General features: G+C 47.3%; 1 protein-coding gene across 1 annotated transcript in view; it reads right to left on the bottom strand.

The window, feature by feature from the left end:
* Positions 1-14,061, bottom strand: part of SPON1 (spondin 1) — a 280,785-nt gene that overhangs the window by 206,761 nt on the left and 59,963 nt on the right. The window lies entirely within an intron of this gene.

The raw sequence follows: 14,061 nt of genomic DNA, 5'->3' as shown, positions 1-14,061 counted from the left end.
CAACTTTATAGAGACCTGAACACGCCATGCTATAGTATGTGCAGGGAAAAGTGTGTTTTTCATATAAGTGTCTCTTAGTAATTTTTATAATTTTTGTTGGGCAATAACATATCTTAAAATTATTTTGCCCGGATTTCCCCTTTAAGGTCACTTTTTAGGTCTTATATAGGAGGGGGGAAAGTGACTCACCAAAATATGAACTGACAGCAAACCAGGTCTTAAAATAAACTTGTCAACAGGCTTGGGCACTATTAACTGCCACAATATAGTTATAAATAATACCCCCCCCCCCCCAGCTTCCTTATCTGCCCTGACGGCCTCTCCATTATGAACATTATGTTTAGGGGGGCCCCCATGAATCCTCTATTAAACGTAATGTTCAGAGTGCTGCTGACACTCACAGCACCGAAGCTCATGGGACGGTCCAATCAGAGCTAGTAAGCGGGCCGAATGTGGCCTGTAGACCATACAATACCCAGGTCTGGTTTAAAAAAACAACTTCCAAAAAAGTCATTTGCTCTATGCTAATGAGCTGAGCTTTGGTTCTGTACACATCAGGTGGCGGGCCAAAGAAAACCCACAATTTTCAGGATCTGTAAAGGTCTCTGAGGTTAAACCCTCAACAAGGTCAAACATTTTGTGTCGAGAATCCACAGTCCTATCACCGTATAGTCAATGTTCTGCTCTTTGAAGTATGTTATATTTTCCCAGCAGGATTTCTCCTGTGCGCTCCATGTGTGATTAGGCTGTATAAAAATGATTAAAAATATATAATAAAAAAAAACACAGCATCATTCTGCAGAGTTGCAGCACTGAAGTCCACTACATTTGTATAGCAGAGCCAGCTAAAACATTATTCTGAAAGCCTTTCTTGTTTAGAGATGTTAATACATTCTGTTAGCTGGGTTTTCCATCCAGACCGGTTCAATAAAAAGCCCTACAATCCATCTCTCTGTGCTGTTTATTTAGGATTACTTTTATTATAATCTCTGCTTGCCAAATTGGCAAAATCCCGGAGAGAATGAAAAGGCAAAACGTTGTCATACAAAACCAATAAGCAGAACTTTCCCACAATATGGCCCAGCAGAACGATTCTTAGGAGCTTGGGATATGTTGTAACTTTCCATACATTGACATGCTCAGCTGCAGAATACATTGCATCTGGGAACAGTAAATGAAACAAAGTCTATATACCAGACAGAATTAAAACCATCTCTGTAAAGGTCCATGGCAAAGCTACACATCAGTCCATAGGGAATCTACAATGAATCTCAAGAATTATAATACAAGAATATAAAAAAGGGAATGTAAAAAATGTAAGAGCACACACTGTGTAATACTTTGCATCTTCTTTGGTTGTGCTGCAGGGAAACAACACTTTCAGCAAGAAAGAGATGAGTTCAACTGGAGCATGCTTGAGTCAGACTGTCCGACATTTGAATACTGGTGGCTGAAGAAGTTGGATGAAGCCCTAGGGAGTCATGATAAACATGGATACAGCCATTCGGCATAGGCTGTATGTAAGTTTTCCCAGACTCCCTATTACTGTATCCAACTTCTTAAGCCACCAGTATTCAAATGCCGAACAGTCGGACTCGAGCATGCTATATATATTGTGCCTTTACCTAGTTGTCTCATGAGGATAACATCTTTTCCCTATGTCCTATTTGGACATATAGTGTAGGGATCTTCCCGGGGGATGGTGTGTTTGGACACAGTTCAGGCAGCAAACTTGGGCTCATAAAACAGCTTTGGGTGTTTATTTGTAGCATAAACGGTCCAGCAACATAAATACAGCAACACCGTGCAGTGAGAATAAACAAAACAAAAAGTCCTGCCTGTCTGGGCGCTTACTAATACAGCAGGTTACCTCTCTGGCACTTCACTTGGCAGGTAATATTGCAGGGTGTGCATAAGCCCCAGCTCCCAGCGAACACACCATGCAGGCTGTTCACTCCTGTCTGAGAGCAAACCAAGGATCCTCTGCAGGGCTTTTCTCTGTCAGGCTTGATTAGGGCCAGAGACACCTGACCCCAAAACCTGACCTGGATCGGGGGGAGGGAATGGCAAATCCCACTACCAAAACCTATCTGCCATTCCATGTAAGTCCAGGCCCGGCAATATTAAATAATAGCTCAGCAGCATAACACTGCTGAGCACAGATGCCTCCTGGACTTACCATCTCACACTCCGTATTAACCTGGGTGAGATGTACACCCCCTCGAGCACTTTTCCCGTGACATGTCCACATATCCCCCCCCTCTTTTTCAGACCGGAGGGCTGAGCGTATTGTCCCCACAGGCAGTGTACCCTTGATAGGGCGTCCGCATTTGCCTGTAATTTCCCTGGCCGGTGTTCCACAGTAAAATTAAAGTTTTGTAGGGACAAAAACCACCTAGTCACCCTTGCGTTTTTCTCCTTGTTTAGCTTCATCCATGTTAGGGGGGCATGGTCTGTCACTAACCTGAATTTCCTGCCTAGCAAGTAGTACCTCAGGGACTCTAGGGCCCACTTCACTGCCAGACACTCTCGCTCCACAATGGCGTAGTTTTTCTCGGCCGGGGATAGCTTCCTACTCAAGTACATCACCGGGTGCTCCTCGCCATTCACGACCTGTGAGAGGACGGCACCTAACCCTGTGTTAGAGGCATCTGTCTGTACTAGAAACTCTCGCCTAAAGTCAGGGGTAACTAGCACAGGCTGTTGGCACAAGGCAGACTTAAGGCTTTGAAAAGCTTTCTCAGCCTCTGGAGTCCATGTCACCATTGCGGACTTTGCACCCTTTGTCAGGTCAGTTAGTGGGGCTGCAACTGAAGCAAAATTCGGCACAAACCTCCGGTAATAGCCCGTAATACCCAGGAAAGCTCTGACCTGTTTCTTTGTGAGGGGTTGAGGCCAATTCTGTATTGCCTCAATTTTATTTAGTTGTGGTTTCACTAACCCCCTCCCAATAATGTAGCCCAAGTATTTGGCCTCCTCTAAGGCTAGTGCACACTTCTCTGCATTGATGGTTAACCCTGCATCACTTATGGCATCTAACACCGCCTGGACCTTACAGAGGTGACTTTCCCAATCAGGGCTAAAAATGACCACATCATCGAGGTAGGCAGCGGAGTAATCACGATGTGGTCGCAGAATCAAGTCCATCAACCTCTGAAAAGTGGCAGGGGCTCCATGTAACCCGAATGGCATCACTACGTATTGGAAGAGCCCATCAGGGGTGGAGAATGCAGTCTTCTCTCTAGCCTTAGGAGTGAGTGGGATCTGCCAGTAGCCCTTAGTGAGATCGAGGGTAGTTATGTACCTGGCATTACCCATCCTTTCTATCAACTCATCTACCCTGGGCATGGGGTAGGCATCGAACTTGGAGATCTCATTTAACTTTCTAAAGTCATTACAGAACCTCCAAGTTCCATTGGGCTTTGGGATTAACACAATCGGGCTGGACCACTCGCTCTGGGACACCTCAATGACTCCTAGGTCAAGCATACGTTTTACCTCGGATGATACCGCCTCCCTCCGTGCTTCTGGTATCCTATAGGGCTTCAGGTTTACTCTGCTTCTAGGCTCAGTTTCAATATGATGACTAATGAGATGCGTACGCCCTGGTAGGTCAGAAAACTTGTCTTTATTTCTCTGCAGGAACTCCTTACCTTCCTGCTTCTGGGATACTGATAGGGTGTCACCAATCCTGACCGGAGGGATTGGTGGTGACAGATGACCAACAGGCTTTGTCGCCACCAAGGATTCCCTGTCTTTCCAGGGCTTGATCAAGTTTATGTGATAAACTTGGAAAGGCTTCCTTCTACCTGGTTGGTGTACCTTGTAGTTGACCTCACTGATCTTCTCTACAATTTCATAGGGACCCTGCCACTTTGCTAAGAATTTGCTTTCTACCGTGGGAACAAGAATGAGTACCCGGTCACCTGGGCTAAATGTCCTGATTCTTGCAGAACGATTGTAAATTCTGCTTTGGCCCTCTTGCGCCTTCTGGAGGTGTTACCTTACTAGGGGCATTACAGTGGCTATACGGTCCTGCATTTGTGCTACATGCTCTATAACACTCTTGTATGGGGTGGACTCACTTTCCCATGTCTCTTTCGCTATATCCAACAAACCCCTAGGGTGACGACCATAGACTAATTCGAAGGGAGAGAACCCTGTGGATGATTGGGGTACTTCCCTAATAGAAAACATCAGGTAAGGTAGTAAGTGATCCCAATCCCGACCATCTTTTTCCACTACTTTCTTTAACATATGTTTCAGGGTTTTATTAAACCTCTCCACTAACCCGTCTGTCTGTGGGTGATATACAGAGGTACGAAGGTGTGAGATTTTAAACAGTTTGCATAGCTCTTTCATTACCTTTGACACAAATGGGGTACCTTGGTCGGTCAAGATTTCCTTGGGGATCCCCACCCTGTAAAACATATAAAACAATTCCCGTGCAATTGTTTTAGAGGCAGTGTTTCTTAGGGGTACAGCCTCAGGATAGCGGGTCGCGTAGTCTTAATACAACTAGAATGTACTGGTGTCCCCTAGCCGACTTTACAATGGGGCCCACCAAGTCCATTGCGATCCGGTCAAAAGGTACCTCTATGATGGGGAGTGGAACCAAAGGACTGCGAAAATGCGACACTGGAGCGCTAAGCTGACATGTGGGGCACGACTCACAGTATTTTTTTATGTCAGCATAAATCGCAGGCCAATAAAACCTCTGGAGGACTCTCTCCTGCGTTTTATCTGTCCCCAAGTGGCCCCCAAGGACATGATTATGGGCCATGTCGAGTACCTGACGCCGGTACGACTTAGGCACCAGAAGCTGTTCCACCACCTCATCATTAATCCTAGTGACTCTATATAAGAGATCATTAGTCATAGAAAAATGTGGAAATTTTTTCTCAGCTTCTGGCTCCTGAGGTACCCCATTCATAACAGTGACCTGCTCTCTAGCATTTTTGAGAGTGGGGTCCTGTAATTGTGCAGTACCAAAATTATCCCTAGACACCTCTAGGTCTGGAACATTTTGCGCAGTGGGAGGAGCCTCTTCCTCACCAGCCAGGACCTGCAAAGGAAAAGCATCATATTCCTCCTGTACATCTTTACCATTTACCGTGGGTAATGCAATAGACTTAGGGGTCTCCTCACTCCTTTCAGGGGATTGTTGTTTTCCCCATAGAGCCCAGAACAAAGGAAAATCACGCCCCAATATCACATTATGCATAAGGTTTTTAACCACACCCACTTCATGTTGTACCGTGCCTAGTTCAGTCCCGACATTAGCCAGTACTATAGGGTAAACCTTTGTATCACCATGTATGCATACCACACTCATATGTCTTTTTGGCACAAAGTCCCCAGCCACCAGGCTGGCATGCACCAGGGTGACAAGGCTTCCTGAGTCCAGCAACGCCTTAACAGGGAAGTCATTTACAGTAATGTTGCAGACTTGTGGTTCAGTCTCTAGTCCAGTGACTGCAACAAAAGACGGCTCCACAAATAGAGACTGACGCCGGCTAGCGTCACATTCCATGGGCTCAGTGGTAAGAGGGCAATGGGCAGACATATGTCCCGTCTCATGGCATCTCCAGCACTGGATAGGGCCTGGTCTCCTTGGCAGGGAGTCCTTTTTAGGGCCACTTAGCCACCGGGGACCATCACCAGTCTTTTGCCCCTGAGTTACCTCCTGAGCGCTCTTCCCTCTATCAGCACCCCTCCACACTCCCCCAATAGATGGAAGTCTCTTACCAGATGATGGCACAGATCTGGCACTCCGGGGAGGTGACGGTGCTGCAGGAACATCACGGAGGTAGTCCTCGGTCGCCTGGAACCTCTCCACAAGGCTGACGAGTTCGTCGGCACTCCTAGGGTCGCCTTGTCCCACCCAGCGTTGTAGATCAGCAGGAAGGGCACGGAGGTAGTGATCCATCACGACCCTCTCTAGGATCTGGGCAGGAGTAGAGGTGTCTGGCTCCAACCACTTTCTTGCCAAATGGATCAGGTCGTACATCTGGGACCTCGCTGACTTGTCCAGACTGTAGCTCCAGTTGCGGACCCTCCGGGCACGGACAGCAGCAGTAACTCCTAGTCGGGCGAGTATCTCTGCTTTTAGCCGAGGATAGTCTTTGACCTCTTGCTCACTGAGGTCATAATAGGCCTTTTGAGGTTCGCCTGTTAAATAAGGCGCAATCACTTCTGCCCACTCAGTGGATGGTAACTTCTCTCTCTCAGCCACCCGCTCAAAGACAGTTAAGTAGGCCTCAATATCGTCATCAGCAGTCATCTTTTGCAGCGCACGCTGCACGGCTCTTTTCACAGACAAATTCTCTGGCGCGGCTGCTGCCACCAGCTGGGGATTAGCACCTGCAGACGCCTCTTGCTTTGCTATCAGGTGCTCAATAAGTCTCTGTTGTTGGGCCATCGCTTGTTCGTGGCGCAGATTAGCATCTGCCAGAGCCTGTTCATGGCGCAGGTTAGCGTCTGTCAGAGCTTGTTGCTGTTGCAGACTCACTTGCATTAACTGCTTCATCATCTCCTCCATGTTGCTTGGCTGTTTTTGGAGTGAAGCAGCAGCCTTCACCCAAGACATAAGCAGCTGTAGCCAAGTTGATGCACACCGTTGCCCCTAGCAACCGTTTTGCCCGCTCCGCAGCACCAATTGTAGGGATCTTCCCGGGGGATGGTGTGTTTGGACACAGTTCAGGCAGCAAACTTGGGCTCATAAAACAGCTTTGGGTGTTTATTTGTAGCATAAACGGTCCAGCAACATAAATACAGCAACACCGTGCAGTGAGAATAAACAAAACAAAAAGTCCTGCCCATCTGGGCGCTTACTAATACAGCAGGTTACCTCTCTGGCACTTCACTTGGCAGGTAATATTGCAGGGTGTGCATAAGCCCCAGCTCCCAGCGAACACACCATGCAGGCTGTTCACTCCTGTCTGAGAGCAAACCAAGGATCCTCTGCAGGGCTTTTCTCTGTCAGGCTTGATTAGGGCCAGAGACACCTGACCCCAAAACCTGACCTGGATCGGGGGGAGGGAATGGCAAATCCCACTACCAAAACCTATCTGCCATTCCATGTAAGTCCAGGCCCGGCAATAATAAATAATAGCTCAGCAGCATAACACTGCTGAGCACAGATGCCTCCTGGACTTACCATCTCACACTCCGTATTAACCTGGGTGAGATGTACACCCCCTCGAGCACTTTTCCCGTGACATGTCCACAATAGATATTAAAGATGGACTCCCTAGTGTTAGGGCCTCCTCCTTTAGGAATACTGTCTACATAGGAAGAACAATTAAAGTTGTTTTTTTACAGAGATAATTGTGCTCACACATTTTTTTTTACAGAGAACTTGTCGAGATCTGATTGACTCACCAGTCACGGAGCTCAGAGATTTTTAGACGCACGAACTTTGTCGACACGTTTTGCTCATCTGTAGAAAGAGTGATTGTGATTTTGAACTGAACCTGACAGCTGAAATGATCATTTTCTTATTCTCTCCATATTCCAAACAGACATCTCTAAATGTTTACATGTGTAGTTGGTAATTCAGTTTTTATAAGAAGTATTTATAAGGAGGAGTAAATGATAAGTGGATCCATGCTAATATTATCACTATTTAGTCTTGTATTTATTTCATGGTGTGGCTACTGTATGTTTACACACCGTCTTTTTCTGACTGTTTGCCGCCAAATAACAGCCGTTATTTCATAATGACAGCCAATATTTGGCATCAAACTGTCAGGAAAAGACGGTGTGAACATAGCCAGCCAGTGGAGCTAGAGATTATACATTTCTATAAGAATTTACCATTAGGCCATGTTCACACTACGTAAGAGACCGGACGTTCCGTGACCCCGGACTGGTCACGGAACGGCCGGTCTCTGTTCGGATCATCTTGGCCGGTACTTAAGTACCGGCTGGATAATCTTTCTGGCCGCAGAGCTCTGATGCAGGCGCATCAGCGTGCGCCATCAACAGAGCATCCAATAGCGCACAGTGAAGCAAGCGTCCAGAGCCGCTCTTTTCACTGTGTGAACTGACAGGTCTTTCTGCGGCTGGAATTCACTAAATTCCGGCCGCAGAAAACTGACATGTCAGTTATTTGCTGCCCCGTATGGGATCCCATGTACGATGTACCATGTGTATATGCTCCGGCCGGGATCCCATTGAAAGTAAGGTATTGTTCCACCGCGGCAAAAGTACGGCTGTTGTTGCCATCAGCAACAACGGCCGTACTTTTACGTAGTGTGAACATAGCCTTATATTGTTACTTATACCATCACTGAGCTTATAGTATTGTGTGAATGTTAGTATTTCAATGATTTTTTAAAGGGGACCGCCTACTAAAATATATCATAGATACATGTAAGAAAGTCAACTGGAAAAGTGCATGACAATGGATGTCCACTAATTTGTGGGCTGGTCCCATCAAAATAGCAATAGATATTAGGCCTGACCGTAAGACTCCCAACAGTTGATTTTGTCAGAGAAACTTGCTGCTAAGTAATACATGTGACATTACAGAAGTATACATACAATACAAGGATATACTGAGTCTACCAAAGGTTTCTAGTAGTGGGTGGTCTAAAAGACAGAACCCCTCTTTGTCAATCATTCATATAACATGTAGAAATCCAAATATTTCATATTCTAGTTATAACACGTCCTAATATTCTGTTAGCCAAAAAAAATAACTTACATTGCCATTTACTTTTCCTGTTCTGTCACAGGAAGCAGAAATCATAGCATGTTGGATCTGACGCATGACGTCATGACTGGCATGACCAGTATTACCAAACAGACAGGGGTGTAACTAGAAATGGCTGGGCCCCATAGCAAACTTTTGATTGGGCCCCTTCCCGACTGACCACTAAGCAAACAAGTATTGTCATAACTACATAACTGCAAGCGCTCATTAGGAGTGCTTGCAGTTAAAGGGACATTTGCACATCCTGGCAGGCTCGCTTGACTGCCTGGTGCTGCAAATGATGATGGCTAAGGGGCCCCAGTGTATTGCAGGAGCCGGCCATGAGGCCCTCTGTTGCAGTGGGCCCCATAGCAGCTGCTACTGTATGTCTTCTACAGTTACGCCCTTGCCAACAGACCAGGTTGACTTATATTGCAGTAAATCAGGACCTTAGCCTTTTCCTAGTCCTGTTCGGTGTTCACCTTATTTAAAGGTGTTATCCAGGAGTAGAAAAACATATCTGCTTTCTTCCAGAAACAGTGCAATTCTTGTCCTGTTCTTGTTTGTGATATTGCAGCTTATTTCCATTGACGTGAATAGAGCTGTAATACCAGCTGCCATACCACATAAAACCTGAGGACAAGTGTGCCACTGACTCTGCCACTGACTGGCTGGTGTCAGAACCCAGCCGGAAACCAGAGTAGGGGAATGCATGCAGCAGCGTTGGAGCCAGAGAGGTAACTGGAAGTAATTGTTTTAATCTGACCCCTCCTCAGACATTGCAAATAAAAAAAAGGGGGTCCAGGCTGGAAACCCCTTTAATAACTCCATTAATATTGCTTTGTAATAAAACTTTTTTTTAAAGCAATGCATTACCAAATAAAAAAATAAATAAATATATAATAAAAATGTCTGTCTGTCTGTCTGTCTGTCCTCTATAAACTTCCGAATGCCTGACCCGTTTGACCCCAAATTTGGCATGCAGACACATTGGGTGCCCAGAAAGGTTAAAGCAAAGGTCTTATCCTTGCCAGATATACAGAAGAGGAGGGGAATGGGGAATACCACCCCATAGAAATGAATGGGAGACTCTCCACACTGCACACACAGGTGACATAATTAGAGCTGTGAGTCTTCCCAATGCACAGGTGAGGAAATACACATTAAGGGCCCTATTCCATAGTAATGATAATCGTCCGAATCGGCCCCATTTGGCCCCAATTCCGCCGATTATTGTTCGGTGTCATCGGCTGATCGTTCATTTAGGGCCAGACCTATAATCATCGTTCCCCCACCGCGCATCGCTACAGATGAATAGCGGTGCGCGTCAGGCGACCGACGATTTCAGAAGCGCAGCATCATACATTACCTGTCAGGTTTTCTTCTCTGCGCTGTCTTCATCCCCGGGTCCCGCGCGCTCTATCATCCGAATGGCCAGTCAGCTGACGGAGCGCTCAGCCAATCACAGGCTGTGACCGCCGCGGCCTGTGATTGGCTGAGTGTGGCCTGTCAGCTGACCGGCCATTCGGAAGATAGAGCGTGCGGGACCCGGGGATGAAGACAGCGCAGAGAAGACCTGACAGGTAATGTATGATGCTGCAAGGGCTGCAAGGACATCGGTAACGATGTCCTTGCAGCCCTCGCTCAACAATCATCGGGCCGTGGAATAGGCCCAGTAAACGAGCAGCGATCTAGCAGATCGCCGCTCGTTTACATCGTTGATCGGGCCCTGCTCGGCCCGTGGAGGATTACAGGATTACAGGATCTGCAGCAGATCCGCAACAGATTTGATGGCCCAGAATTGATTTGCTTTGAATCTGCAGCTTCAAATCTGCACCATCAAATCTGCTGCAGATCATGTACGTGCGATTCATACAACGCATGTTCACACAACATAAACTACATAGTTATCACCGCCGCTGTTGCCGATTTGCAACAATGGCCGTGATTACTACGTAGTTTATTTAGTGCTGCCTTCAATGGAAACCCGGCCAGAGTGTATTCACATAGTATACACTCTGGCCAAAATCGCTAGCAGTGCCGCAAGAAACTGACATGTCAGTTTTCTGCAGCCGCAGAAAACCCTGTCAGTGCTCACAATAGAGTGTGCGTGCCCGCATGAGAATTTAGCGGCGCTAAAGATCATCCTGCAGTACTGACCGGGATGATCTTCTCAGACACCGGACGTTCTGTGACCCAGCCGGATCACGGAACGGCCGGTGTCTTACAAAATGTGAACATAGCCTAAGGCTAAGTTCACACTACGAAAAAGTACGGCCGTTATTGCCGATGGCAACAACGGCCGTACTTTTGGCGTGGTGGAACAATGCCTTACTTTCAATGGGATCCCGGCCTTAGCGTATACACATCATATACGCTCCGGCCGGGATCCCATACAGGGCCGCAGATACCTGACATGTCAGTTTTCTGCGGCTGGAATTCAGTGAATTCCGTCGCAGAAAGCCCTGTCAGTTCACACAGTGAAGCGAGCGGCTCCGGCCGCTCGCTTCACTGTGTGTTATGGGAAGCTCTGATGCGGGCGCGCTGATGCGCCCGCATCAGAGCTCTGCGGCCTGAAAGATCATCCGGCCGGTACTTAAGTACCGTCCGAGATGATCCGGCCAGAGATCGGGCGTTCCGTGACCCGGCCGGGGTCACGGAACAGCCGGTCTCATACGACGTGTGAACATAGCCTAAGGGTGCGTTCACACGTACAGGATCAGCAGCAGATTTGATGAGGCAGATTTGATGTTGTGTTCAGTTATTTAGATCAAATCTTCTGTGATACAGTATGTGTGAAGCTACTCTTTACTGGGTTTTATATAGAAGCGTTATTGCTGCAATATCCAGGCCATGGTGCTACTGCACTTTTCAGACCATAATAGATAGGGCTGTGTTTTTGCCTCGAGACAACTGTAAATTCCCATGAATGGATGGGCAGGGTTGGCATGCCTGGTAAATATTTAACGTTCTAAGAACACAATCATTTATGTAAACCATGAGACCACTATGCTGTTCCAGTTAATTGTTTAATGACATGAACAGAGTTTTATTTCTGGAAACAGAGGCTTGGGATTTAGGTGAATCTGGCGATGGCAGATTGTGAGAATATTAAATCCCTCATAGGGGCTGTGCTAAGCATGCATTATCTTGTACTTCTGAGATCTCTTCTCAGCAAGGAGGTTAAAGGTTACAGTCACTGGGAAAACAGGCAACATCTGGATAGTGGACTCTCCCTGGAAATTTGGCTCAGTAGCAGCTGCAAAGTCATTTACAGCAAATGCTGGAACGTCACATACTAATTATTGGCTTAATGTCCTGCCCGTACCACTGAAAAGTTGTACATTACTTCTGCTTAAAAGGTCATTACAGTATATACATCAGATAACCACAGTGTACACAGTATCCAACTATAGTACAGCAAACTTTGTAATGTCTGTATAATTTGTAAGCGTTTCCTATAATGACAATTTGTAGAGTTTGCAGCATCAGTTAAATCATCAAAAAAGCAGGATTTTCAGTGGTGTTTTTATTTTGTTATAACTGCTTTCCAAGCAGCATAACTTTAATTCTTTTGTTGCGTAGCCATATGAGGACTTGTTTAATAAAAATGCAGGTGGCGATGTTGTTGCCCACACTACACAGTGAACAGAGGCAAACTGTAGGTACAGGTTACCCACGCTACACAGTAAACGGAGACAAACTGGTTCTGGCCCTGTTCCCTGTGTAGTGCAAATGGATTGGCGCGGGTGCCTACTATGGAACTTGTCTACTAGGGGATTCGATTGCTCGTAGAATACATGGTAATACTATGCATTGAAGTATTCTGTGAGCAATTCTACTAGCACCCCTTTGGCAAGGTGTAATAGCTGTAGTAACATGGCAGACCTGGGGGCATTCCTTGTTGTAATGGTTTAGATCCTATGGCATCTAAGAGGATAAATGGACAGGAATGGAATCACTGATCAGCTGAAATATACAGTTGTCACTTTCTGTGCATGGAGCCAGCTTAGCTCTGTACTCCTTGTCTGACATCTTATGCACATGTACATCAAATGTGTGGGAATAATAATTCATAAGTGATGTCACTAGCCACGGCGACCGGGCCCCTACGCTTGGGGGGCCCGCACGGCCCCCCTTGCCACTTGTCTCTGAGCATCCTGAGAAGCTGCGGCCGCGCAGCTTCTCGGGATGCACTGATCGCTTTGATGTTCCGCCCGCACAGTGAGCAGGCGGAACATTAAAGCAATCAGAATACAGGAGCAGGACCTGTCAGCGTCCTACTCCTGTATTCCCTCCCATAGGCTGCCGGCACTTCTTACCAGCAACCTATGGGACGCCGGGACGTGACCTCTCCGGCAGGCGTGATGATGTGACGTCATCACGCCTGCCGGAAGTCCCATCCCTGCGGCTCGCAAGATGGAACCCGAAGAGGAGGAAGAGCTGCTGCCTGCAGCCACAGCGCGGATTAGGTGAGTATGATGTTTGTTTTTTTAGGGGCAGAGCAGGGGGCATTATTAGCTCATGGTTGCACCTCTGGGGGCATTATTAGTTCATGGGGGCACCTCTGGGGGCATTATTAGTTCATGGGGGGCACCTCTGGGGGCATTGTTAGTATATGGGGGAACCTCTGGGGGCATTATCAGTTCATGGGGGCACCTCTGGGGGCATTATTAGCTCATGCGGGCACCTCTGGGGGCATTATTAGTTCATGGGGGCACCTCTGGGGGCATTATTAGTTCATGGGGGGCACCTCTGGGGGCATTATTAGTATATGGGGGCACCTCTGGAGGCATTATTAGTATATGAGGGAACCTCTGGGGGCATTATTAGCTCATGGGGGCACATCTGGGGGCATTATTAGCTCATGGGGGCACCTCTGGGGGCATTATTAGTTCATGGGGGGTACCTCTGGGGGCAATATTAGTTCATGGGGAAACCTCAGGGGGCATTATTAGTATATGGGGGCACCTCTGGGGGCATTATTAGTTCATAGGGGGCACCTCTGGGGGCATTATTAGTTCATGGGGGCACCTCTGGGGGCATTATTAGCTCATGGGGGCATCTCTGGGGGCATTATTAGTATATGGGGGGACCTCTGGGGGCATTATTAGTTCATGGGGGCACCTCTGGGGGCATCATTAGCTCATGGGGGCATCTCTGAGGGCATTATTAGCTCATGGGGCATCTCTGGGGGCATTATTAGCTCATGGGGGCATCTCTGGGGGCATTATTAGCTCATAGGGGCACAGCAGGGAATCCTACATACAGGGGGCACAGCAGGGGATCCTACATACAGGGGGCATCCCACACAGTGCAGTTACTATGGGAGCCTACAGGGGGGAGAAAGGAAAGGAAGTAGC

The sequence above is a fragment of the Dendropsophus ebraccatus genome, chromosome 4 (genome assembly GCF_027789765.1).
Source record: "Dendropsophus ebraccatus isolate aDenEbr1 chromosome 4, aDenEbr1.pat, whole genome shotgun sequence".
In the NCBI taxonomy this organism is placed as follows: Eukaryota; Metazoa; Chordata; class Amphibia; order Anura; family Hylidae; genus Dendropsophus; species Dendropsophus ebraccatus.
Note: the sequence above shows the minus strand (reverse complement) of the source record. Positions and strands in the feature narration are given on the sequence as shown.